This window comes from Pan troglodytes, chromosome 19, assembly GCF_028858775.2.
Source record: "Pan troglodytes isolate AG18354 chromosome 19, NHGRI_mPanTro3-v2.0_pri, whole genome shotgun sequence".
NCBI lineage: Eukaryota > Metazoa > Chordata > Mammalia > Primates > Hominidae > Pan > Pan troglodytes.
Genome location: NC_072417.2, coordinates 24749707 through 24774216, shown reverse-complemented (window position 1 = coordinate 24774216; position 24510 = coordinate 24749707). Strand labels below are relative to the sequence as shown.

The window sequence follows — 24510 nt, the reverse complement described above, 5'->3', positions numbered from 1 at the left end:
GTGGCACATGCCTGTAGTCCCAGCTGCTCGGGAGGCTGAGGCAGGGGAATCGCTTGAACCCGGGAGGCGGAGGTTGCAGAGAGCCTAGATCGCGCCATTGGACTCCAGGCTGGGTAACAAGAGCGGAACCTCCGTCTGAAAAAAAAAAAAAAAAATTGGGAGAATTTTGCTCCCACTGCCGTCAAAATCCCATGTGTATTTCACACTTACAGCACAGCTCCATTAGAACTGACCACATTTCCAGGGCTCCCTAGATACCTGTGGCTAGCGGCTGCCATACTACACCGTGCTGGGCTGTAGAATGGGGATGACAAGACAGGGCGGCGGAGATTGGGTTGGCGTGAAGCGAGGGAAACACTCGGCCGCAGGACAAAACTAAAACAGCAAGGGGGCACCGAAAGACTCAGTAGTCCACATGAATATCTTGATTATGTCGTGGCCGAGATAATGTAGGGTCCACCCCTACCGGGTCTGTGGGTTTTCTCTTCGTGTGTGTGCGCGCGGAGACGAGAGATCGAAGAGATAAAGACAGAAGACAAAGAGATAGGAAGAAAGACAGCTGGGCCCGGGGGACCACTGCCACCAAAGCGCGGAGACAGACAGGTAGTGGCCCCGAATGCCTGGAGGCGCTGCTATTTATTGTAGTCAAGGCAAGGGGGCAGGGTAAGGAGTGCCAGTCATCTCCAGTGATCGATAGGTCACGCGAGTCACGTGTCCACTGGACAGGGGGCCTTTCCCTTTGTGGTAGCCGAGGTGGAGAGGGAGGACAGCAAACGTCAGCGTTTCTTCTATGCACTTATCAGAAAGATCGAAGACTGTGGTACTCCTACTAATTGTGCTACTGCTGTCTTCTAAGAACTTAAAAGGAGGAGCCAGGTGTACAGGCGGAACATGAAAGTGAAGAAGGAGCGTGCCCACTGAAGCACAGCATCACAGGGAGACGTTGGAGCCTCCGGCTGACTGCGGGCCGGCCTGGCTAATGTCAGACCTCCCACAAGAGGTGGTGGAGCGGAGCGTTCTCTGTCTCCCCTGGAGAGAGGGAGATTCCCTTTCCCGGCCTGCTAAGTAACGGGTGCCTTCCCAGGCACTGGGGCCACCGCTAGACCAAGGCCTGCTAAGTAACCAGGGCCTTCCCAGGCACTGGCATTACCGCTAGGCCAAGGAGCCCTCCAGCGGCCCTTCTCTGGGCGTGAATGAGGGCTCACACTCTTGTCTCCTGGTCACCTCTCACTGTGGCCCTTCAGCTCCTAACTCTGTGTGGCCTGGTTTCCCCCAGGGTAATCATAATGGAACAGAGATCATTATGGTAATAGAACAAAGAGTAATGCTACAAACTAATGATTAATAATAGTCAGATATAATCCTATCCGTTTCCTATCTCTAGTAAAACTTTTCTTATTCTAATAATTTTCTTTACTATACTGGAACAGCTTGTGCCTTCAGGCTCTTGCCTGGGCACCTGGGTGGCTTGCGGCCCACAAGATAAGATATATTGCGTTGAACTATAGTTTATGTTGATTGCTGAATGATTTAGGGCGGGGGGGTGGGCACCCTCTGAAATTCTGCCCTGGAGGAGAGGCCTCACCCTAACCCTGGCCGTGGCTAATAATAAGGCCCACCTCTTAGGGCCGTGGAGTGAAATAAGTTTTCCAGGTAATGCGCAGTAGAGCCCTCAGCCCTCCGCTGAAGTTGCGTTAGGAAGGAGGAAGGGAGAGGTAAATGCTGAGCCCGCAGGCGGCAGTCTGTGCCTCGGAGAGAAACTTTATCCCAACCTTGCTGGGGGCCTTGACGCCCACCTTGCCCCAAGAGCACCCCGGCAGTCACCCCTGCCCTCTGGGGTCCTGCCACCCCGAGCCCGACCTTCCCCCTTTTCCCCCGCGCCGGGCCAATAGCCTCCTAACTGCGTCGTGCTCATCACGGTCTGCCGTGCTCATCACCTTTGCGTCGTTTCTTCGCTCCACAAACGTTTGCTGAGCGCCTTCCACACGCCAGGCGCCAGACTCGCGCGGGGAAACAGGGATAAGCACTGAGGAGGGGTCCCAGCCCTCAGCGATGGGATTTCAGAGCGGGAGATAAAGGGTTGCCCAGAAGGGTGGTGAGTGGAATAGCTGATATAAACAACGGGGGCGCGATGAAATACACAGGAGGGCTGCTAGTCACATACGGGGCGGGTGCCGAGGGCCCTTGACTAAGGGAGGCTTCCTGGACGCGTGACACCCAAGCGGAGTCCTGACGACCTGCGTCAGAAGTAGCCAGGCGAGGAGGAGGGGAAGGGAATCCACGTCCCGAGCAGGGAGGCAGCTTTCCCTACACAGCACAGGACACGGTCCGCGCACAGAAGCCGCAGGAGACGCAGGCACAGGGGCTGGGGAGAATCCTTGCTGGGCCCTCGCCGCCTCCCTCTGCTGGGTGTCTGGTGCCAGCCTCCTGCCTGGCCGAGGAACTCCAGCCCCTGCTCCCGGAAGCCCCTCCAGGCCTTCGGCTTCCCTGACTGGGCATGGGCCCCTCGTCCCCTCGGGTACGGGGCCGGTCTCCCCGCCCGCGGGCGGCGAAGTAAAGGCCCAGCGCAGCCCGCGCTCCTGCCCTGGGGCCTCGTCTTTCTCCAGGAAAACGTGGACCGCTCTCCGCCGACAGGTCTCTTCCACAGACCCCTGTCGCCTTCGCCCCCAGTCTCTTCCGGTTCTGTCTTTTCGCTGGCTCGATACGAACAAGGAAGTCGCCCCCAGCGGAGCCCCGGCTCCCCCAGGCAGAGGCGGCCCCGGGGGCGGAGTCAACGGCGGAGGCCACGCCCTCCGTGAAAGGGCGGGGCATGCAAATTCGAAATGAAAGCCCGGGAACGCCGGAAGAAGCACGGGTGTAAGATTTCCCTTTTCAAAGGCGGAGAATAAGAAATCAGCCCGAGAGTGTAAGGGCGTCAATAGCGCTGTGGACGAGACAGAGGGAATGGGGCAAGGAGCGAGGCTGGGGCTCTCACCGCGACTTGAATGTGGATGAGAGTGGGACGGTGACGGCGGGCGCGAAGGCGACCGCATCGCTTCTCGGCCTTTTGGCTAAGATCAAGTGTAGTATCTGTTCTTATCAGTTTAATATCTGATACGTCCTCTATCCGAGGACAATATATTAAATGGATTTTTGGAGCAGGGAGATGGAATAGGAGCTTGCTCCGTCCACTCCACGCATCGACCTGGTATTGCAGTACCTCCAGGAACGGTGCACCCCCTCCGGGGATACAACGTGTTTCCTAAAAGCAGAGAGAGGTAAGAGACAGTAGCAGCTGCGGGGCGGCTTGCACGCCGAGTGCCTGTGACGCGCCGGCTTGACTTAACCGCTTCCCTGAAGTACCAGTGAGGGAGGTTCCTGATCTGCAGGCGGTGGGCGGTAGACGGTAGGCTTATGCGGCACGCTTCCGTTTCCACCGTGACTACTGCGCTTTGGGAAGGCCACGACCTCCTCCTTTGGGGAGGTCCTTAGGATCTCAGCTTGGCAGTCGAGTGGGTGGCGACCTTTTAAAGGAATGGGATCCACCCGGAATTGAACTTCTTTCTCCTCTCTCTCTCTCTCTCTCTCTCTCTCTCTCTCTCTTTCTCTCTCTCTCTCTCTCTTTCTCTCTCTCTCTCTGTCTCTTTCTCTCTCTCTTCACCCCCCCCCCGCCTCTCCTCCGTTCTCTCTTTTGGTTTCCCCCACCCCCTCCCAAGTTCTGGGGTACATGTGCAGGACGTGCAGGTTTGGAACATAGATACACGTGTGCCACGGTGCTTTGCTGCACCTATCCACCAGTCGTCTAGGTTTGAAGCCCCGCACGCGTTGGCCATTTGTCCTAATGCTCTCTCTCCCCTTGCCCCCCACGCCCCGTCAGGGCCCGGCGTGTGATGTTCCCCTCCCTGTGTCCCATGTGTTCTCACTGTTCAACTCCCACTTAGGAGCGAGAACATGCGGTGTTTGGTTTTCGCTTCCTGTGTCAGTTTGCTGAGAATGAGGCCTTCCAGCTTCATCCACGTTCCCGCAGAGGACATGAACTCATCCTTTTTTATGGCTGCGTAGTAATTCCATGGTGTATACGTGCCACACTTTCTTTATCCAGCCTATCATTCATGGGCATTCGAGTTGGTTCCAAGTCTTTGCTATTGTAAATAGTGCTGCAGTAAACATACGTGTCCACGTGTCTTCCTAGTAGGAACTTCTTCCTCTTCAGCCCGCTGGGTAGCTGGCACTTTAAGGCAGGTGCCAACGCACCGGCAGCAAGCTTCCTTTTTTGCCCGGGAAAAACTGAGGTGCAGGTAGTATAAGCCATTTATCACGGAACGCACAGGAGCAGAGCTCGAGTCCAAGCATCGTGGCTCCACCCGTCATGCTTGATGCATCTTTAGGCTCCGCTCTAGGTATGCGTATCCTTTACGGGATCAGCCACCGGCAGTTGCCTTGCGACCACGATGACAAACCTCTGCCGGCTCTTTTGGGTCTCATCCCTGTATCTATTATACGTTGCATCCCAACATAAAGATCGGAATGTTCCTTTCGCTGACCCAGTCTCTCACCCTTTCCAAACTCCAGAAACCTTGTCTGTCCTCGGAAGAACTCCCCCTGCTTCTTTCTCTAAAGGCTGTCTTCAGGCCGGGCACAGTGGGGGGATCGCTTGAGCCCAGAAGGCCGCAGTGAGGTGAGATCGCGCCATTGCACTGCAGCCCCGGCGGCAGAGCCGGAGCCCCGTCTCGAAAGAAACAAACAAAAACCAACCGACCAACCAACAAACAAACACAGACAAAGAAAGAAAGAGCCCAGGCAACCTAGTGAAAACCTGTTCGGGCTGGGGCGTATCTGTACCCCAGCTGTTCCAGAGGCTGAGGCCAGGAGGATGGGTGGACGCTGGGAGGTGGATGCTGCAGTGAGCGGTGATCGCACCACTGCACTCCAGCCTGGGTGACAGAGCCAGACCCCGTCCCAAATAAATAAACATGAAAATAGAGGAACCAGTTTGTAGAAAGCGGGAGAGGGTCCCATTGAACTTCAAGCCTTCGAGCAACAGCTGTGGCTGGACAGGTTGGACCAGCAGGCTGGAGCAGTCGCCATCTTGGCAGGGATCATTGACCCTGATCTATCGCCGGGAGGAGGAAGAGCTGATCTTACGCAGGGAGGGCAGGTGGACTATGCGTGGACTCTGGTGATCTGTTTGGGTGCCAGGTGTTACTCCCAGGGCCACCCGTAACTGTGAATGTGCAGGAACCCTGACTTGAGAAGGGCCTGGCCACGGGGGGCTTAGGCCCCTGGGGAATGAGAGTTTGGTTCCCGGTACCCAGGGAAACCACCAGCATCGGCAGAGGTGATAGCTGGGGAGGAGCGGGGATTTGGACGAGAGACACAGGATGAGTACCGGGGGCAGCCCCGTGATCAACAACTGCTGCAACAGGGGCCGTTTGTTCGACTCGCTAGTCTTCTGTGGCTCTATGCGGTACTCAAGAGCAGAAGACAGAAGATACAAAAACCACAAAAGGTAGCCGGGCGTGGTGCTGCCCGTCAATAATCCCAGCTACTCGGGAGGCTGAGACAGGAGAATCGCTTGAACCCGGGAGGCGGAAGTTTCAGCGAGCCGAGATCACGCCATTGCAGTCCAACCTGAGCGTCCGAGCGAGACTCTATCTCAGAAAATAAAGACAGAATGAAAGAGCCCGGCGCGGTGGCTTACGCCTGTAATCCCAGCGCTTTGGGAGGCCGAGGCGGGCGGATCGCCTGAGGTCAGGAGCTGGAGACCAGCCTGGCCGACATGGCGAAACCCCCTAAAAATACAAAAATGAGCCGGGCGTGGTGGCCTACGCCTGTAATCCCAGCTACCCAGGAGGCTGAGGCAGGAGAATCGCTGGAACCCGGGAGGTAGAGGCTGCAGTGAGCCGAGATCGCGCCACTGCACTCCAGCCTGGGCGACAGAGCAAGAGTTTGTCTGCCAAAAAAAAAAAAAAAGCCAGGGTGAGCGGTGGCTCAAGCCTGTAATCGCAAGCAACACTTTGGGAGGCGGCAGCTGGGCGGATCACCGGAGGTCGGGAGTTGGAGACCAGCCTGACCAACATGGAGAAACCCCATGTGTACTAAAAATACAAACTTAGCCGGGCGTGGTGGCACATGCCTGTAGTCCCAGCTGCTCGGGAGGCTGAGGCAGGGGAATCGCTTGAACCCGGGAGGCGGAGGTTGCAGAGAGCCTAGATCGCGCCATTGGACTCCAGGCTGGGTAACAAGAGCGGAACCTCCGTCTGAAAAAAAAAAAAAAAAATTGGGAGAATTTTGCTCCCACTGCCGTCAAAATCCCATGTGTATTTCACACTTACAGCACAGCTCCATTAGAACTGACCACATTTCCAGGGCTCCCTAGATACCTGTGGCTAGCGGCTGCCATACTACACCGTGCTGGGCTGTAGAATGGGGATGACAAGACAGGGCGGCGGAGATTGGGTTGGCGTGAAGCGAGGGAAACACTCGGCCGCAGGACAAAACTAAAACAGCAAGGGGGCACCGAAAGACTCAGTAGTCCACATGAATATCTTGATTATGTCGTGGCCGAGATAATGTAGGGTCCACCCCTACCGGGTCTGTGGGTTTTCTCTTCGTGTGTGTGCGCGCGGAGACGAGAGATCGAAGAGATAAAGACAGAAGACAAAGAGATAGGAAGAAAGACAGCTGGGCCCGGGGGACCACTGCCACCAAAGCGCGGAGACAGACAGGTAGTGGCCCCGAATGCCTGGAGGCGCTGCTATTTATTGTAGTCAAGGCAAGGGGGCAGGGTAAGGAGTGCCAGTCATCTCCAGTGATCGATAGGTCACGCGAGTCACGTGTCCACTGGACAGGGGGCCTTTCCCTTTGTGGTAGCCGAGGTGGAGAGGGAGGACAGCAAACGTCAGCGTTTCTTCTATGCACTTATCAGAAAGATCGAAGACTGTGGTACTCCTACTAATTGTGCTACTGCTGTCTTCTAAGAACTTAAAAGGAGGAGCCAGGTGTACAGGCGGAACATGAAAGTGAAGAAGGAGCGTGCCCACTGAAGCACAGCATCACAGGGAGACGTTGGAGCCTCCGGCTGACTGCGGGCCGGCCTGGCTAATGTCAGACCTCCCACAAGAGGTGGTGGAGCGGAGCGTTCTCTGTCTCCCCTGGAGAGAGGGAGATTCCCTTTCCCGGCCTGCTAAGTAACGGGTGCCTTCCCAGGCACTGGGGCCACCGCTAGACCAAGGCCTGCTAAGTAACCAGGGCCTTCCCAGGCACTGGCATTACCGCTAGGCCAAGGAGCCCTCCAGCGGCCCTTCTCTGGGCGTGAATGAGGGCTCACACTCTTGTCTCCTGGTCACCTCTCACTGTGGCCCTTCAGCTCCTAACTCTGTGTGGCCTGGTTTCCCCCAGGGTAATCATAATGGAACAGAGATCATTATGGTAATAGAACAAAGAGTAATGCTACAAACTAATGATTAATAATAGTCAGATATAATCCTATCCGTTTCCTATCTCTAGTAAAACTTTTCTTATTCTAATAATTTTCTTTACTATACTGGAACAGCTTGTGCCTTCAGGCTCTTGCCTGGGCACCTGGGTGGCTTGCGGCCCACAAGATAAGATATATTGCGTTGAACTATAGTTTATGTTGATTGCTGAATGATTTAGGGCGGGGGGGTGGGCACCCTCTGAAATTCTGCCCTGGAGGAGAGGCCTCACCCTAACCCTGGCCGTGGCTAATAATAAGGCCCACCTCTTAGGGCCGTGGAGTGAAATAAGTTTTCCAGGTAATGCGCAGTAGAGCCCTCAGCCCTCCGCTGAAGTTGCGTTAGGAAGGAGGAAGGGAGAGGTAAATGCTGAGCCCGCAGGCGGCAGTCTGTGCCTCGGAGAGAAACTTTATCCCAACCTTGCTGGGGGCCTTGACGCCCACCTTGCCCCAAGAGCACCCCGGCAGTCACCCCTGCCCTCTGGGGTCCTGCCACCCCGAGCCCGACCTTCCCCCTTTTCCCCCGCGCCGGGCCAATAGCCTCCTAACTGCGTCGTGCTCATCACGGTCTGCCGTGCTCATCACCTTTGCGTCGTTTCTTCGCTCCACAAACGTTTGCTGAGCGCCTTCCACACGCCAGGCGCCAGACTCGCGCGGGGAAACAGGGATAAGCACTGAGGAGGGGTCCCAGCCCTCAGCGATGGGATTTCAGAGCGGGAGATAAAGGGTTGCCCAGAAGGGTGGTGAGTGGAATAGCTGATATAAACAACGGGGGCGCGATGAAATACACAGGAGGGCTGCTAGTCACATACGGGGCGGGTGCCGAGGGCCCTTGACTAAGGGAGGCTTCCTGGACGCGTGACACCCAAGCGGAGTCCTGACGACCTGCGTCAGAAGTAGCCAGGCGAGGAGGAGGGGAAGGGAATCCACGTCCCGAGCAGGGAGGCAGCTTTCCCTACACAGCACAGGACACGGTCCGCGCACAGAAGCCGCAGGAGACGCAGGCACAGGGGCTGGGGAGAATCCTTGCTGGGCCCTCGCCGCCTCCCTCTGCTGGGTGTCTGGTGCCAGCCTCCTGCCTGGCCGAGGAACTCCAGCCCCTGCTCCCGGAAGCCCCTCCAGGCCTTCGGCTTCCCTGACTGGGCATGGGCCCCTCGTCCCCTCGGGTACGGGGCCGGTCTCCCCGCCCGCGGGCGGCGAAGTAAAGGCCCAGCGCAGCCCGCGCTCCTGCCCTGGGGCCTCGTCTTTCTCCAGGAAAACGTGGACCGCTCTCCGCCGACAGGTCTCTTCCACAGACCCCTGTCGCCTTCGCCCCCAGTCTCTTCCGGTTCTGTCTTTTCGCTGGCTCGATACGAACAAGGAAGTCGCCCCCAGCGGAGCCCCGGCTCCCCCAGGCAGAGGCGGCCCCGGGGGCGGAGTCAACGGCGGAGGCCACGCCCTCCGTGAAAGGGCGGGGCATGCAAATTCGAAATGAAAGCCCGGGAACGCCGGAAGAAGCACGGGTGTAAGATTTCCCTTTTCAAAGGCGGAGAATAAGAAATCAGCCCGAGAGTGTAAGGGCGTCAATAGCGCTGTGGACGAGACAGAGGGAATGGGGCAAGGAGCGAGGCTGGGGCTCTCACCGCGACTTGAATGTGGATGAGAGTGGGACGGTGACGGCGGGCGCGAAGGCGACCGCATCGCTTCTCGGCCTTTTGGCTAAGATCAAGTGTAGTATCTGTTCTTATCAGTTTAATATCTGATACGTCCTCTATCCGAGGACAATATATTAAATGGATTTTTGGAGCAGGGAGATGGAATAGGAGCTTGCTCCGTCCACTCCACGCATCGACCTGGTATTGCAGTACCTCCAGGAACGGTGCACCCCCTCCGGGGATACAACGTGTTTCCTAAAAGCAGAGAGAGGTAAGAGACAGTAGCAGCTGCGGGGCGGCTTGCACGCCGAGTGCCTGTGACGCGCCGGCTTGACTTAACCGCTTCCCTGAAGTACCAGTGAGGGAGGTTCCTGATCTGCAGGCGGTGGGCGGTAGACGGTAGGCTTATGCGGCACGCTTCCGTTTCCACCGTGACTACTGCGCTTTGGGAAGGCCACGACCTCCTCCTTTGGGGAGGTCCTTAGGATCTCAGCTTGGCAGTCGAGTGGGTGGCGACCTTTTAAAGGAATGGGATCCACCCGGAATTGAACTTCTTTCTCCTCTCTCTCTCTCTCTCTCTCTCTTTCTCTCTCTCTCTCTCTCTTTCTCTCTCTCTCTGTCTCTTTCTCTCTCTCTTCACCCCCCCCCCGCCTCTCCTCCGTTCTCTCTTTTGGTTTCCCCCACCCCCTCCCAAGTTCTGGGGTACATGTGCAGGACGTGCAGGTTTGGAACATAGATACACGTGTGCCACGGTGCTTTGCTGCACCTATCCACCAGTCGTCTAGGTTTGAAGCCCCGCACGCGTTGGCCATTTGTCCTAATGCTCTCTCTCCCCTTGCCCCCCACGCCCCGTCAGGGCCCGGCGTGTGATGTTCCCCTCCCTGTGTCCCATGTGTTCTCACTGTTCAACTCCCACTTAGGAGCGAGAACATGCGGTGTTTGGTTTTCGCTTCCTGTGTCAGTTTGCTGAGAATGAGGCCTTCCAGCTTCATCCACGTTCCCGCAGAGGACATGAACTCATCCTTTTTTATGGCTGCGTAGTAATTCCATGGTGTATACGTGCCACACTTTCTTTATCCAGCCTATCATTCATGGGCATTCGAGTTGGTTCCAAGTCTTTGCTATTGTAAATAGTGCTGCAGTAAACATACGTGTCCACGTGTCTTCCTAGTAGGAACTTCTTCCTCTTCAGCCCGCTGGGTAGCTGGCACTTTAAGGCAGGTGCCAACGCACCGGCAGCAAGCTTCCTTTTTTGCCCGGGAAAAACTGAGGTGCAGGTAGTATAAGCCATTTATCACGGAACGCACAGGAGCAGAGCTCGAGTCCAAGCATCGTGGCTCCACCCGTCATGCTTGATGCATCTTTAGGCTCCGCTCTAGGTATGCGTATCCTTTACGGGATCAGCCACCGGCAGTTGCCTTGCGACCACGATGACAAACCTCTGCCGGCTCTTTTGGGTCTCATCCCTGTATCTATTATACGTTGCATCCCAACATAAAGATCGGAATGTTCCTTTCGCTGACCCAGTCTCTCACCCTTTCCAAACTCCAGAAACCTTGTCTGTCCTCGGAAGAACTCCCCCTGCTTCTTTCTCTAAAGGCTGTCTTCAGGCCGGGCACAGTGGGGGGATCGCTTGAGCCCAGAAGGCCGCAGTGAGGTGAGATCGCGCCATTGCACTGCAGCCCCGGCGGCAGAGCCGGAGCCCCGTCTCGAAAGAAACAAACAAAAACCAACCGACCAACCAACAAACAAACACAGACAAAGAAAGAAAGAGCCCAGGCAACCTAGTGAAAACCTGTTCGGGCTGGGGCGTATCTGTACCCCAGCTGTTCCAGAGGCTGAGGCCAGGAGGATGGGTGGACGCTGGGAGGTGGATGCTGCAGTGAGCAGTGATCGCACCACTGCACTCCAGCCTGGGTGACAGAGCCAGACCCCGTCCCAAATAAATAAACATGAAAATAGAGGAACCAGTTTGTAGAAAGCGGGAGAGGGTCCCATTGAACTTCAAGCCTTCGAGCAACAGCTGTGGCTGGACAGGTTGGACCAGCAGGCTGGAGCAGTCGCCATCTTGGCAGGGATCATTGACCCTGATCTATCGCCGGGAGGAGGAAGAGCTGATCTTACGCAGGGAGGGCAGGTGGACTATGCGTGGACTCTGGTGATCTGTTTGGGTGCCAGGTGTTACTCCCAGGGCCACCCGTAACTGTGAATGTGCAGGAACCCTGACTTGAGAAGGGCCTGGCCACGGGGGGCTTAGGCCCCTGGGGAATGAGAGTTTGGTTCCCGGTACCCAGGGAAACCACCAGCATCGGCAGAGGTGATAGCTGGGGAGGAGCGGGGATTTGGACGAGAGACACAGGATGAGTACCGGGGGCAGCCCCGTGATCAACAACTGCTGCAACAGGGGCCGTTTGTTCGACTCGCTAGTCTTCTGTGGCTCTATGCGGTACTCAAGAGCAGAAGACAGAAGATACAAAAACCACAAAAGGTAGCCGGGCGTGGTGCTGCCCGTCAATAATCCCAGCTACTCGGGAGGCTGAGACAGGAGAATCGCTTGAACCCGGGAGGCGGAAGTTTCAGCGAGCCGAGATCACGCCATTGCAGTCCAACCTGAGCGTCCGAGCGAGACTCTATCTCAGAAAATAAAGACAGAATGAAAGAGCCCGGCGCGGTGGCTTACGCCTGTAATCCCAGCGCTTTGGGAGGCCGAGGCGGGCGGATCGCCTGAGGTCAGGAGCTGGAGACCAGCCTGGCCGACATGGCGAAACCCCCTAAAAATACAAAAATGAGCCGGGCGTGGTGGCCTACGCCTGTAATCCCAGCTACCCAGGAGGCTGAGGCAGGAGAATCGCTGGAACCCGGGAGGTAGAGGCTGCAGTGAGCCGAGATCGCGCCACTGCACTCCAGCCTGGGCGACAGAGCAAGAGTTTGTCTGCCAAAAAAAAAAAAAAAAAAAAGCCAGGGTGAGCGGTGGCTCAAGCCTGTAATCGCAAGCAACACTTTGGGAGGCGGCAGCTGGGCGGATCACCGGAGGTCGGGAGTTGGAGACCAGCCTGACCAACATGGAGAAACCCCATGTGTACTAAAAATACAAACTTAGCCGGGCGTGGTGGCACATGCCTGTAGTCCCAGCTGCTCGGGAGGCTGAGGCAGGGGAATCGCTTGAACCCGGGAGGCGGAGGTTGCAGAGAGCCTAGATCGCGCCATTGGACTCCAGGCTGGGTAACAAGAGCGGAACCTCCGTCTGAAAAAAAAAAAAAAAAATTGGGAGAATTTTGCTCCCACTGCCGTCAAAATCCCATGTGTATTTCACACTTACAGCACAGCTCCATTAGAACTGACCACATTTCCAGGGCTCCCTAGATACCTGTGGCTAGCGGCTGCCATACTACACCGTGCTGGGCTGTAGAATGGGGATGACAAGACAGGGCGGCGGAGATTGGGTTGGCGTGAAGCGAGGGAAACACTCGGCCGCAGGACAAAACTAAAACAGCAAGGGGGCACCGAAAGACTCAGTAGTCCACATGAATATCTTGATTATGTTGTAGCCGAGATAATGTAGGGTCCACCCCTACCGGGTCTGTGGGTTTTCTCTTCGTGTGTGTGCGCGCGGAGACGAGAGATCGAAGAGATAAAGACAGAAGACAAAGAGATAGGAAGAAAGACAGCTGGGCCCGGGGGACCACTGCCACCAAAGCGCGGAGACAGACAGGTAGTGGCCCCGAATGCCTGGAGGCGCTGCTATTTATTGTAGTCAAGGCAAGGGGGCAGGGTAAGGAGTGCCAGTCATCTCCAGTGATCGATAGGTCACGCGAGTCACGTGTCCACTGGACAGGGGGCCTTTCCCTTTGTGGTAGCCGAGGTGGAGAGGGAGGACAGCAAACGTCAGCGTTTCTTCTATGCACTTATCAGAAAGATCGAAGACTGTGGTACTCCTACTAATTGTGCTACTGCTGTCTTCTAAGAACTTAAAAGGAGGAGCCAGGTGTACAGGCGGAACATGAAAGTGAAGAAGGAGCGTGCCCACTGAAGCACAGCATCACAGGGAGACGTTGGAGCCTCCGGCTGACTGCGGGCCGGCCTGGCTAATGTCAGACCTCCCACAAGAGGTGGTGGAGCGGAGCGTTCTCTGTCTCCCCTGGAGAGAGGGAGATTCCCTTTCCCGGCCTGCTAAGTAACGGGTGCCTTCCCAGGCACTGGGGCCACCGCTAGACCAAGGCCTGCTAAGTAACCAGGGCCTTCCCAGGCACTGGCATTACCGCTAGGCCAAGGAGCCCTCCAGCGGCCCTTCTCTGGGCGTGAATGAGGGCTCACACTCTTGTCTCCTGGTCACCTCTCACTGTGGCCCTTCAGCTCCTAACTCTGTGTGGCCTGGTTTCCCCCAGGGTAATCATAATGGAACAGAGATCATTATGGTAATAGAACAAAGAGTAATGCTACAAACTAATGATTAATAATAGTCAGATATAATCCTATCCGTTTCCTATCTCTAGTAAAACTTTTCTTATTCTAATAATTTTCTTTACTATACTGGAACAGCTTGTGCCTTCAGGCTCTTGCCTGGGCACCTGGGTGGCTTGCGGCCCACAAGATAAGATATATTGCGTTGAACTATAGTTTATGTTGATTGCTGAATGATTTAGGGCGGGGGGGTGGGCACCCTCTGAAATTCTGCCCTGGAGGAGAGGCCTCACCCTAACCCTGGCCGTGGCTAATAATAAGGCCCACCTCTTAGGGCCGTGGAGTGAAATAAGTTTTCCAGGTAATGCGCAGTAGAGCCCTCAGCCCTCCGCTGAAGTTGCGTTAGGAAGGAGGAAGGGAGAGGTAAATGCTGAGCCCGCAGGCGGCAGTCTGTGCCTCGGAGAGAAACTTTATCCCAACCTTGCTGGGGGCCTTGACGCCCACCTTGCCCCAAGAGCACCCCGGCAGTCACCCCTGCCCTCTGGGGTCCTGCCACCCCGAGCCCGACCTTCCCCCTTTTCCCCCGCGCCGGGCCAATAGCCTCCTAACTGCGTCGTGCTCATCACGGTCTGCCGTGCTCATCACCTTTGCGTCGTTTCTTCGCTCCACAAACGTTTGCTGAGCGCCTTCCACACGCCAGGCGCCAGACTCGCGCGGGGAAACAGGGATAAGCACTGAGGAGGGGTCCCAGCCCTCAGCGATGGGATTTCAGAGCGGGAGATAAAGGGTTGCCCAGAAGGGTGGTGAGTGGAATAGCTGATATAAACAACGGGGGCGCGATGAAATACACAGGAGGGCTGCTAGTCACATACGGGGCGGGTGCCGAGGGCCCTTGACTAAGGGAGGCTTCCTGGACGCGTGACACCCAAGCGGAGTCCTGACGACCTGCGTCAGAAGTAGCCAGGCGAGGAGGAGGGGAAGGGAATCCACGTCCCGAGCAGGGAGGCAGCTTTCCCTACACAGCACAGGACACGGTCCGCGCACAGAAGCCGCAGGAGACGCAGGCACAGGGGCTGGGGAGAATCCTTGCTGGGCCCTCGCCGCCTCCCTCTGCTGGGTGTCTGGTGCCAGCCTCCTGCCTGGCCGAGGAACTCCAGCCCCTGCTCCCGGAAGCCCCTCCAGGCCTTCGGCTTCCCTGACTGGGCATGGGCCCCTCGTCCCCTCGGGTACGGGGCCGGTCTCCCCGCCCGCGGGCGGCGAAGTAAAGGCCCAGCGCAGCCCGCGCTCCTGCCCTGGGGCCTCGTCTTTCTCCAGGAAAACGTGGACCGCTCTCCGCCGACAGGTCTCTTCCACAGACCCCTGTCGCCTTCGCCCCCAGTCTCTTCCGGTTCTGTCTTTTCGCTGGCTCGATACGAACAAGGAAGTCGCCCCCAGCGGAGCCCCGGCTCCCCCAGGCAGAGGCGGCCCCGGGGGCGGAGTCAACGGCGGAGGCCACGCCCTCCGTGAAAGGGCGGGGCATGCAAATTCGAAATGAAAGCCCGGGAACGCCGGAAGAAGCACGGGTGTAAGATTTCCCTTTTCAAAGGCGGAGAATAAGAAATCAGCCCGAGAGTGTAAGGGCGTCAATAGCGCTGTGGACGAGACAGAGGGAATGGGGCAAGGAGCGAGGCTGGGGCTCTCACCGCGACTTGAATGTGGATGAGAGTGGGACGGTGACGGCGGGCGCGAAGGCGACCGCATCGCTTCTCGGCCTTTTGGCTAAGATCAAGTGTAGTATCTGTTCTTATCAGTTTAATATCTGATACGTCCTCTATCCGAGGACAATATATTAAATGGATTTTTGGAGCAGGGAGATGGAATAGGAGCTTGCTCCGTCCACTCCACGCATCGACCTGGTATTGCAGTACCTCCAGGAACGGTGCACCCCCTCCGGGGATACAACGTGTTTCCTAAAAGCAGAGAGAGGTAAGAGACAGTAGCAGCTGCGGGGCGGCTTGCACGCCGAGTGCCTGTGACGCGCCGGCTTGACTTAACCGCTTCCCTGAAGTACCAGTGAGGGAGGTTCCTGATCTGCAGGCGGTGGGCGGTAGACGGTAGGCTTATGCGGCACGCTTCCGTTTCCACCGTGACTACTGCGCTTTGGGAAGGCCACGACCTCCTCCTTTGGGGAGGTCCTTAGGATCTCAGCTTGGCAGTCGAGTGGGTGGCGACCTTTTAAAGGAATGGGATCCACCCGGAATTGAACTTCTTTCTCCTCTCTCTCTCTCTCTCTCTCTCTCTCTCTCTTTCTCTCTCTCTCTCTCTCTTTCTCTCTCTCTCTCTGTCTCTTTCTCTCTCTCTTCACCCCCCCCCCCCGCCTCTCCTCCGTTCTCTCTTTTGGTTTCCCCCACCCCCTCCCAAGTTCTGGGGTACATGTGCAGGACGTGCAGGTTTGGAACATAGATACACGTGTGCCACGGTGCTTTGCTGCACCTATCCACCAGTCGTCTAGGTTTGAAGCCCCGCACGCGTTGGCCATTTGTCCTAATGCTCTCTCTCCCCTTGCCCCCCACGCCCCGTCAGGGCCCGGCGTGTGATGTTCCCCTCCCTGTGTCCCATGTGTTCTCACTGTTCAACTCCCACTTAGGAGCGAGAACATGCGGTGTTTGGTTTTCGCTTCCTGTGTCAGTTTGCTGAGAATGAGGCCTTCCAGCTTCATCCACGTTCCCGCAGAGGACATGAACTCATCCTTTTTTATGGCTGCGTAGTAATTCCATGGTGTATACGTGCCACACTTTCTTTATCCAGCCTATCATTCATGGGCATTCGAGTTGGTTCCAAGTCTTTGCTATTGTAAATAGTGCTGCAGTAAACATACGTGTCCACGTGTCTTCCTAGTAGGAACTTCTTCCTCTTCAGCCCGCTGGGTAGCTGGCACTTTAAGGCAGGTGCCAACGCACCGGCAGCAAGCTTCCTTTTTTGCCCGGGAAAAACTGAGGTGCAGGTAGTATAAGCCATTTATCACGGAACGCACAGGAGCAGAGCTCGAGTCCAAGCATCGTGGCTCCACCCGTCATGCTTGATGCATCTTTAGGCTCCGCTCTAGGTATGCGTATCCTTTACGGGATCAGCCACCGGCAGTTGCCTTGCGACCACGATGACAAACCTCTGCCGGCTCTTTTGGGTCTCATCCCTGTATCTATTATACGTTGCATCCCAACATAAAGATCGGAATGTTCCTTTCGCTGACCCAGTCTCTCACCCTTTCCAAACTCCAGAAACCTTGTCTGTCCTCGGAAGAACTCCCCCTGCTTCTTTCTCTAAAGGCTGTCTTCAGGCCGGGCACAGTGGGGGGATCGCTTGAGCCCAGAAGGCCGCAGTGAGGTGAGATCGCGCCATTGCACTGCAGCCCCGGCGGCAGAGCCGGAGCCCCGTCTCGAAAGAAACAAACAAAAACCAACCGACCAACCAACAAACAAACACAGACAAAGAAAGAAAGAGCCCAGGCAACCTAGTGAAAACCTGTTCGGGCTGGGGCGTATCTGTACCCCAGCTGTTCCAGAGGCTGAGGCCAGGAGGATGGGTGGACGCTGGGAGGTGGATGCTGCAGTGAGCGGTGATCGCACCACTGCACTCCAGCCTGGGTGACAGAGCCAGACCCCGTCCCAAATAAATAAACATGAAAATAGAGGAACCAGTTTGTAGAAAGCGGGAGAGGGTCCCATTGAACTTCAAGCCTTCGAGCAACAGCTGTGGCTGGACAGGTTGGACCAGCAGGCTGGAGCAGTCGCCATCTTGGCAGGGATCATTGACCCTGATCTATCGCCGGGAGGAGGAAGAGCTGATCTTACGCAGGGAGGGCAGGTGGACTATGCGTGGACTCTGGTGATCTGTTTGGGTGCCAGGTGTTACTCCCAGGGCCACCCGTAACTGTGAATGTGCAGGAACCCTGACTTGAGAAGGGCCTGGCCACGGGGGGCTTAGGCCCCTGGGGAATGAGAGTTTGGTTCCCGGTACCCAGGGAAACCACCAGCATCGGCAGAGGTGATAGCTGGGGAGGAGCGGGGATTTGGACGAGAGACACAGGATGAGTACCGGGGGCAGCCCCGTGATCAACAACTGCTGCAACAGGGGCCGTTTGTTCGACTCGCTAGTCTTCTGTGGCTCTATGCGGTACTCAAGAGCAGAAGACAGAAGATACAAAAACCACAAAAGGTAGCCGGGCGTGGTGCTGCCCGTCAATAATCCCAGCTACTCGGGAGGCTGAGACAGGAGAATCGCTTGAACCCGGGAGGCGGAAGTTTCAGCGAGCCGAGATCACGCCATTGCAGTCCAACCTGAGCGTCCGAGCGAGACTCTATCTCAGAAAATAAAGACAGAATGAAAGAGCCCGGCGCGGTGGCTTACGCCTGTAATCCCAGCGCTTTGGGAGGCCGAGGCGGGCGGATCGCCTGAGGTCAGGAGCTGGAGACCAGCCTGGCCGACATGGCGAAACCCCCTAAAAATACAAAAATGAGCCGGGCGTGGTGGCCTACGCCTGTAATCCCAGCTACCCAGGAGGCTGAGGCAGGAGAATCGCTGGAACCCGGGAGGTAGAGGCTGCAGTGAGCCGAGATCGCGCCACTGCACTCCAGCCTGGGCGACAGAGCAAGAGTTTGTCTGCCAAAAAAAAAAAAAAAGCCAGGGTGAGCGGTGGCTCAAGCCTGTAATCGCAAGCAACACTTTGGGAGGCGGCAGCTGGGCGGATCACCGGAGGTCGGGAGTTGGAGACCAGCCTGACCAACATGGAGAAACCCCATGTGTACTAAAAATACAAACTTAGCCGGGCGTGGTGGCACATGCCTGTAGTCCCAGCTGCTCGGGAGGCTGAGGCAGGGGAATCGCTTGAACCCGGGAGGCGGAGGTTGCAGAGAGCCTAGATCGCGCCATTGGACTCCAGGCTGGGTAACAAGAGCGGAACCTCCGTCTGAAAAAAAAAAAAAAAAATTGGGAGAATTTTGCTCCCACTGCCGTCAAAATCCCATGTGTATTTCACACTTACAGCACAGCTCCATTAGAACTGACCACATTTCCAGGGCTCCCTAGATACCTGTGGCTAGCGGCTGCCATACTACACCGTGCTGGGCTGTAGAATGGGGATGACAAGACAGGGCGGCGGAGATTGGGTTGGCGTGAAGCGAGGGAAACACTCGGCCGCAGGACAAAACTAAAACAGCAAGGGGGCACCGAAAGACTCAGTAGTCCACATGAATATCTTGATTATGTCGTGGCCGAGATAATGTAGGGTCCACCCCTACCGGGTCTGTGGGTTTTCTCTTCGTGTGTGTGCGCGCGGAGACGAGAGATCGAAGAGATAAAGACAGAAGACAAAGAGATAGGAAGAAAGACAGCTGGGCCCGGGGGACCACTGCCACCAAAGCGCGGAGACAGACAGGTAGTGGCCCCGAATGCCTGGAGGCGCTGCTATTTATTGTAGTCAAGGCAAGGGGGCAGGGTAAGGAGTGCCAGTCATCTCCAGTGATCGATAGGTCACGCGAGTCACGTGTCCACTGGACAGGGGGCCTTTCCCTTTGTGGTAGCCGAGGTGGAGAGGGAGGACAGCAAACGTCAGCGTTTCTTCTATGCACTTATCAGAAAGATCGAAGACTGTGGTACTCCTACTAATTGTGCTACTGCTGTCTTCTAAGAACTTAAAAGGAGGAGCCAGGTGTACAGGCGGAACATGAAAGTGAAGAAGGAGCGTGCCCACTGAAGCACAGCATCACAGGGAGACGTTGGAGCCTCCGGCTGACTGCGGGCCGGCCTGGCTAATGTCAGACCTCCCACAAGAGGTGGTGGAGCGGAGCGTTCTCTGTCTCCCCTGGAGAGAGGGAGATTCCCTTTCCCGGCCTGCTAAGTAACGGGTGCCTTCCCAGGCACTGGGGCCACCGCTAGACCAAGGCCTGCTAAGTAACCAGGGCCTTCCCAGGCACTGGCATTACCGCTAGGCCAAGGAGCCCTCCAGCGGCCCTTCTCTGGGCGTGAATGAGGGCTCACACTCTTGTCTCCTGGTCACCTCTCACTGTGGCCCTTCAGCTCCTAACTCTGTGTGGCCTGGTTTCCCCCAGGGTAATCATAATGGAACAGAGATCATTATGGTAATAGAACAAAGAGTAATGCTACAAACTAATGATTAATAATAGTCAGATATAATCCTATCCGTTTCCTATCTCTAGTAAAACTTTTCTTATTCTAATAATTTTCTTTACTATACTGGAACAGCTTGTGCCTTCAGGCTCTTGCCTGGGCACCTGGGTGGCTTGCGGCCCACAAGATAAGATATATTGCGTTGAACTATAGTTTATGTTGATTGCTGAATGATTTAGGGCGGGGGGGTGGGCACCCTCTGAAATTCTGCCCTGGAGGAGAGGCCTCACCCTAACCCTGGCCGTGGCTAATAATAAGGCCCACCTCTTAGGGCCGTGGAGTGAAATAAGTTTTCCAGGTAATGCGCAGTAGAGCCCTCAGCCCTCCGCTGAAGTTGCGTTAGGAAGGAGGAAGGGAGAGGTAAATGCTGAGCCCGCAGGCGGCAGTCTGTGCCTCGGAGAGAAACTTTATCCCAACCTTGCTGGGGGCCTTGACGCCCACCTTGCCCCAAGAGCACCCCGGCAGTCACCCCTGCCCTCTGGGGTCCTGCCACCCCGAGCCCGACCTTCCCCCTTTTCCCCCGCGCCGGGCCAATAGCCTCCTAACTGCGTCGTGCTCATCACGGTCTGCCGTGCTCATCACCTTTGCGTCGTTTCTTCGCTCCACAAACGTTTGCTGAGCGCCTTCCACACGCCAGGCGCCAGACTCGCGCGGGGAAACAGGGATAAGCACTGAGGAGGGGTCCCAGCCCTCAGCGATGGGATTTCAGAGCGGGAGATAAAGGGTTGCCCAGAAGGGTGGTGAGTGGAATAGCTGATATAAACAACGGGGGCGCGATGAAATACACAGGAGGGCTGCTAGTCACATACGGGGCGGGTGCCGAGGGCCCTTGACTAAGGGAGGCTTCCTGGACGCGTGACACCCAAGCGGAGTCCTGACGACCTGCGTCAGAAGTAGCCAGGCGAGGAGGAGGGGAAGGGAATCCACGTCCCGAGCAGGGAGGCAGCTTTCCCTACACAGCACAGGACACGGTCCGCGCACAGAAGCCGCAGGAGACGCAGGCACAGGGGCTGGGGAGAATCCTTGCTGGGCCCTCGCCGCCTCCCTCTGCTGGGTGTCTGGTGCCAGCCTCCTGCCTGGCCGAGGAACTCCAGCCCCTGCTCCCGGAAGCCCCTCCAGGCCTTCGGCTTCCCTGACTGGGCATGGGCCCCTCGTCCCCTCGGGTACGGGGCCGGTCTCCCCGCCCGCGGGCGGCGAAGTAAAGGCCCAGCGCAGCCCGCGCTCCTGCCCTGGGGCCTCGTCTTTCTCCAGGAAAACGTGGACCGCTCTCCGCCGACAGGTCTCTTCCACAGACCCCTGTCGCCTTCGCCCCCAGTCTCTTCCGGTTCTGTCTTTTCGCTGGCTCGATACGAACAAGGAAGTCGCCCCCAGCGGAGCCCCGGCTCCCCCAGGCAGAGGCGGCCCCGGGGGCGGAGTCAACGGCGGAGGCCACGCCCTCCGTGAAAGGGCGGGGCATGCAAATTCGAAATGAAAGCCCGGGAACGCCGGAAGAAGCACGGGTGTAAGATTTCCCTTTTCAAAGGCGGAGAATAAGAAATCAGCCCGAGAGTGTAAGGGCGTCAATAGCGCTGTGGACGAGACAGAGGGAATGGGGCAAGGAGCGAGGCTGGGGCTCTCACCGCGACTTGAATGTGGATGAGAGTGGGACGGTGACGGCGGGCGCGAAGGCGACCGCATCGCTTCTCGGCCTTTTGGCTAAGATCAAGTGTAGTATCTGTTCTTATCAGTTTAATATCTGATACGTCCTCTATCCGAGGACAATATATTAAATGGATTTTTGGAGCAGGGAGATGGAATAGGAGCTTGCTCCGTCCACTCCACGCATCGACCTGGTATTGCAGTACCTCCAGGAACGGTGCACCCCCTCCGGGGATACAACGTGTTTCCTAAAAGCAGAGAGAGGTAAGAGACAGTAGCATCTGCGGGGCGGCTTGCACGCCGAGTGCCTGTGACGCGCCGGCTTGACTTAACCGCTTCCCTGAAGTACCAGTGAGGGAGGTTCCTGATCTGCAGGCGGTGGGCGGTAGACGGTAGGCTTATGCGGCACGCTTCCGTTTCCACCGTGACTACTGCGCTTTGGGAAGGCCACGACCTCCTCCTTTGGGGAGGTCCTTAGGATCTCAGCTTGGCAGTCGAGTGGGTGGCGACCTTTTAAAGGAATGGGATCCACCCGGAATTGAACTTCTTTCTCCTCTCTCTCTCTCTCTCTCTCTCTTTCTCTCTCTCTCTCTCTCTTTCTCTCTCTCTCTGTCTCTTTCTCTCTCTCTTCACCCCCCCCCCGCCTCTCCTCCGTTCTCTCTTTTGGTTTCCCCCACCCCCTCCCAAGTTCTGGGGTACATGTGCAGGACGTGCAGGTTTGGAACATAGATACACGTGTGCCACGGTGCTTTGCTGCACCTATCCACCAGTCGTCTAGGTTTGAAGCCCCGCACGCGTTGGCCATTTGTCCTAATGCTCTCTCTCCCCTTGCCCCCCACGCCCCGTCAGGGCCCGGCGTGTGATGTTCCCCTCCCTGTGTCCCATGTGTTCTCACTGTTCAACTCCCACTTAGGAGCGAGAACATGCGGTGTTTGGTTTTCGCTTCCTGTGTCAGTTTGCTGAGAATGAGGCCTTCCAGCTTCATCCACGTTCCCGCAGAGGACATGAACTCATCCTTTTTTATGGCTGCGTAGTAATTCCATGGTGTATACGTGCCACACTTTCTTTATCCAGCCTATCATTCATGGGCATTCGAGTTGGTTCCAAGTCTTTGCTATTGTAAATAGTGCTGCAGTAAACATACGTGTCCACGTGTCTTCCTAGTAGGAACTTCTTCCTCTTCAGCCCGCTGGGTAGCTGGCACTTTAAGGCAGGTGCCAACGCACCGGCAGCAAGCTTCCTTTTTTGCCCGGGAAAAACTGAGGTGCAGGTAGTATAAGCCATTTATCACGGAACGCACAGGAGCAGAGCTCGAGTCCAAGCATCGTGGCTCCACCCGTCATGCTTGATGCATCTTTAGGCTCCGCTCTAGGTATGCGTATCCTTTACGGGATCAGCCACCGGCAGTTGCCTTGCGACCACGATGACAAACCTCTGCCGGCTCTTTTGGGTCTCATCCCTGTATCTATTATACGTTGCATCCCAACATAAAGATCGGAATGTTCCTTTCGCTGACCCAGTCTCTCACCCTTTCCAAACTCCAGAAACCTTGTCTGTCCTCGGAAGAACTCCCCCTGCTTCTTTCTCTAAAGGCTGTCTTCAGGCCGGGCACAGTGGGGGGATCGCTTGAGCCCAGAAGGCCGCAGTGAGGTGAGATCGCGCCATTGCACTGCAGCCCCGGCGGCAGAGCCGGAGCCCCGTCTCGAAAGAAACAAACAAAAACCAACCGACCAACCAACAAACAAACACAGACAAAGAAAGAAAGAGCCCAGGCAACCTAGTGAAAACCTGTTCGGGCTGGGGCGTATCTGTACCCCAGCTGTTCCAGAGGCTGAGGCCAGGAGGATGGGTGGACGCTGGGAGGTGGATGCTGCAGTGAGCGGTGATCGCACCACTGCACTCCAGCCTGGGTGACAGAGCCAGACCCCGTCCCAAATAAATAAACATGAAAATAGAGGAACCAGTTTGTAGAAAGCGGGAGAGGGTCCCATTGAACTTCAAGCCTTCGAGCAACAGCTGTGGCTGGACAGGTTGGACCAGCAGGCTGGAGCAGTCGCCATCTTGGCAGGGATCATTGACCCTGATCTATCGCCGGGAGGAGGAAGAGCTGATCTTACGCAGGGAGGGCAGGTGGACTATGCGTGGACTCTGGTGATCTGTTTGGGTGCCAGGTGTTACTCCCAGGGCCACCCGTAACTGTGAATGTGCAGGAACCCTGACTTGAGAAGGGCCTGGCCACGGGGGGCTTAGGCCCCTGGGGAATGAGAGTTTGGTTCCCGGTACCCAGGGAAACCACCAGCATCGGCAGAGGTGATAGCTGGGGAGGAGCGGGGATTTGGACGAGAGACACAGGATGAGTACCGGGGGCAGCCCCGTGATCAACAACTGCTGCAACAGGGGCCGTTTGTTCGACTCGCTAGTCTTCTGTGGCTCTATGCGGTACTCAAGAGCAGAAGACAGAAGATACAAAAACCACAAAAGGTAGCCGGGCGTGGTGCTGCCCGTCAATAATCCCAGCTACTCGGGAGGCTGAGACAGGAGAATCGCTTGAACCCGGGAGGCGGAAGTTTCAGCGAGCCGAGATCACGCCATTGCAGTCCAACCTGAGCGTCCGAGCGAGACTCTATCTCAGAAAATAAAGACAGAATGAAAGAGCCCGGCGCGGTGGCTTACGCCTGTAATCCCAGCGCTTTGGGAGGCCGAGGCGGGCGGATCGCCTGAGGTCAGGAGCTGGAGACCAGCCTGGCCGACATGGCGAAACCCCCTAAAAATACAAAAATGAGCCGGGCGTGGTGGCCTACGCCTGTAATCCCAGCTACCCAGGAGGCTGAGGCAGGAGAATCGCTGGAACCCGGGAGGTAGAGGCTGCAGTGAGCCGAGATCGCGCCACTGCACTCCAGCCTGGGCGACAGAGCAAGAGTTTGTCTGCCAAAAAAAAAAAAAAAAAAAAAAAAAAAAAAGCCAGGGTGAGCGGTGGCTCAAGCCTGTAATCGCAAGCAACACTTTGGGAGGCGGCAGCTGGGCGGATCACCGGAGGTCGGGAGTTGGAGACCAGCCTGACCAACATGGAGAAACCCCATGTGTACTAAAAATACAAACTTAGCCGGGCGTGGTGGCACATGCCTGTAGTCCCAGCTGCTCGGGAGGCTGAGGCAGGGGAATCGCTTGAACCCGGGAGGCGGAGGTTGCAGAGAGCCTAGATCGCGCCATTGGACT

At 56.6% G+C, this 24510-nt stretch overlaps 4 non-coding genes across 4 annotated transcripts; all 4 read left to right on the top strand.

The window, feature by feature from the left end:
• Positions 1-3030: 3030 nt before the first annotated feature.
• On the top strand, positions 3031-3221 carry LOC129137803 (U2 spliceosomal RNA). Its single transcript, XR_008540594.1, has one exon. It is a non-coding gene; the product is annotated as a U2 spliceosomal RNA (small nuclear RNA).
• Positions 3222-9134: 5913 nt separating this feature from the next.
• On the top strand, positions 9135-9325 carry LOC129137802 (U2 spliceosomal RNA). The gene has a single exon (XR_008540593.1). It is a non-coding gene; the product is annotated as a U2 spliceosomal RNA (small nuclear RNA).
• Positions 9326-15229: 5904 nt separating this feature from the next.
• LOC129137801 (U2 spliceosomal RNA) lies at positions 15230-15420 on the top strand. Its single transcript, XR_008540592.1, has one exon. It is a non-coding gene; the product is annotated as a U2 spliceosomal RNA (small nuclear RNA).
• Positions 15421-21331: 5911 nt separating this feature from the next.
• LOC129137800 (U2 spliceosomal RNA) lies at positions 21332-21522 on the top strand. Its single transcript, XR_008540591.1, has one exon. It is a non-coding gene; the product is annotated as a U2 spliceosomal RNA (small nuclear RNA).
• The last annotated feature ends 2988 nt before the right edge of the window (positions 21523-24510 follow it).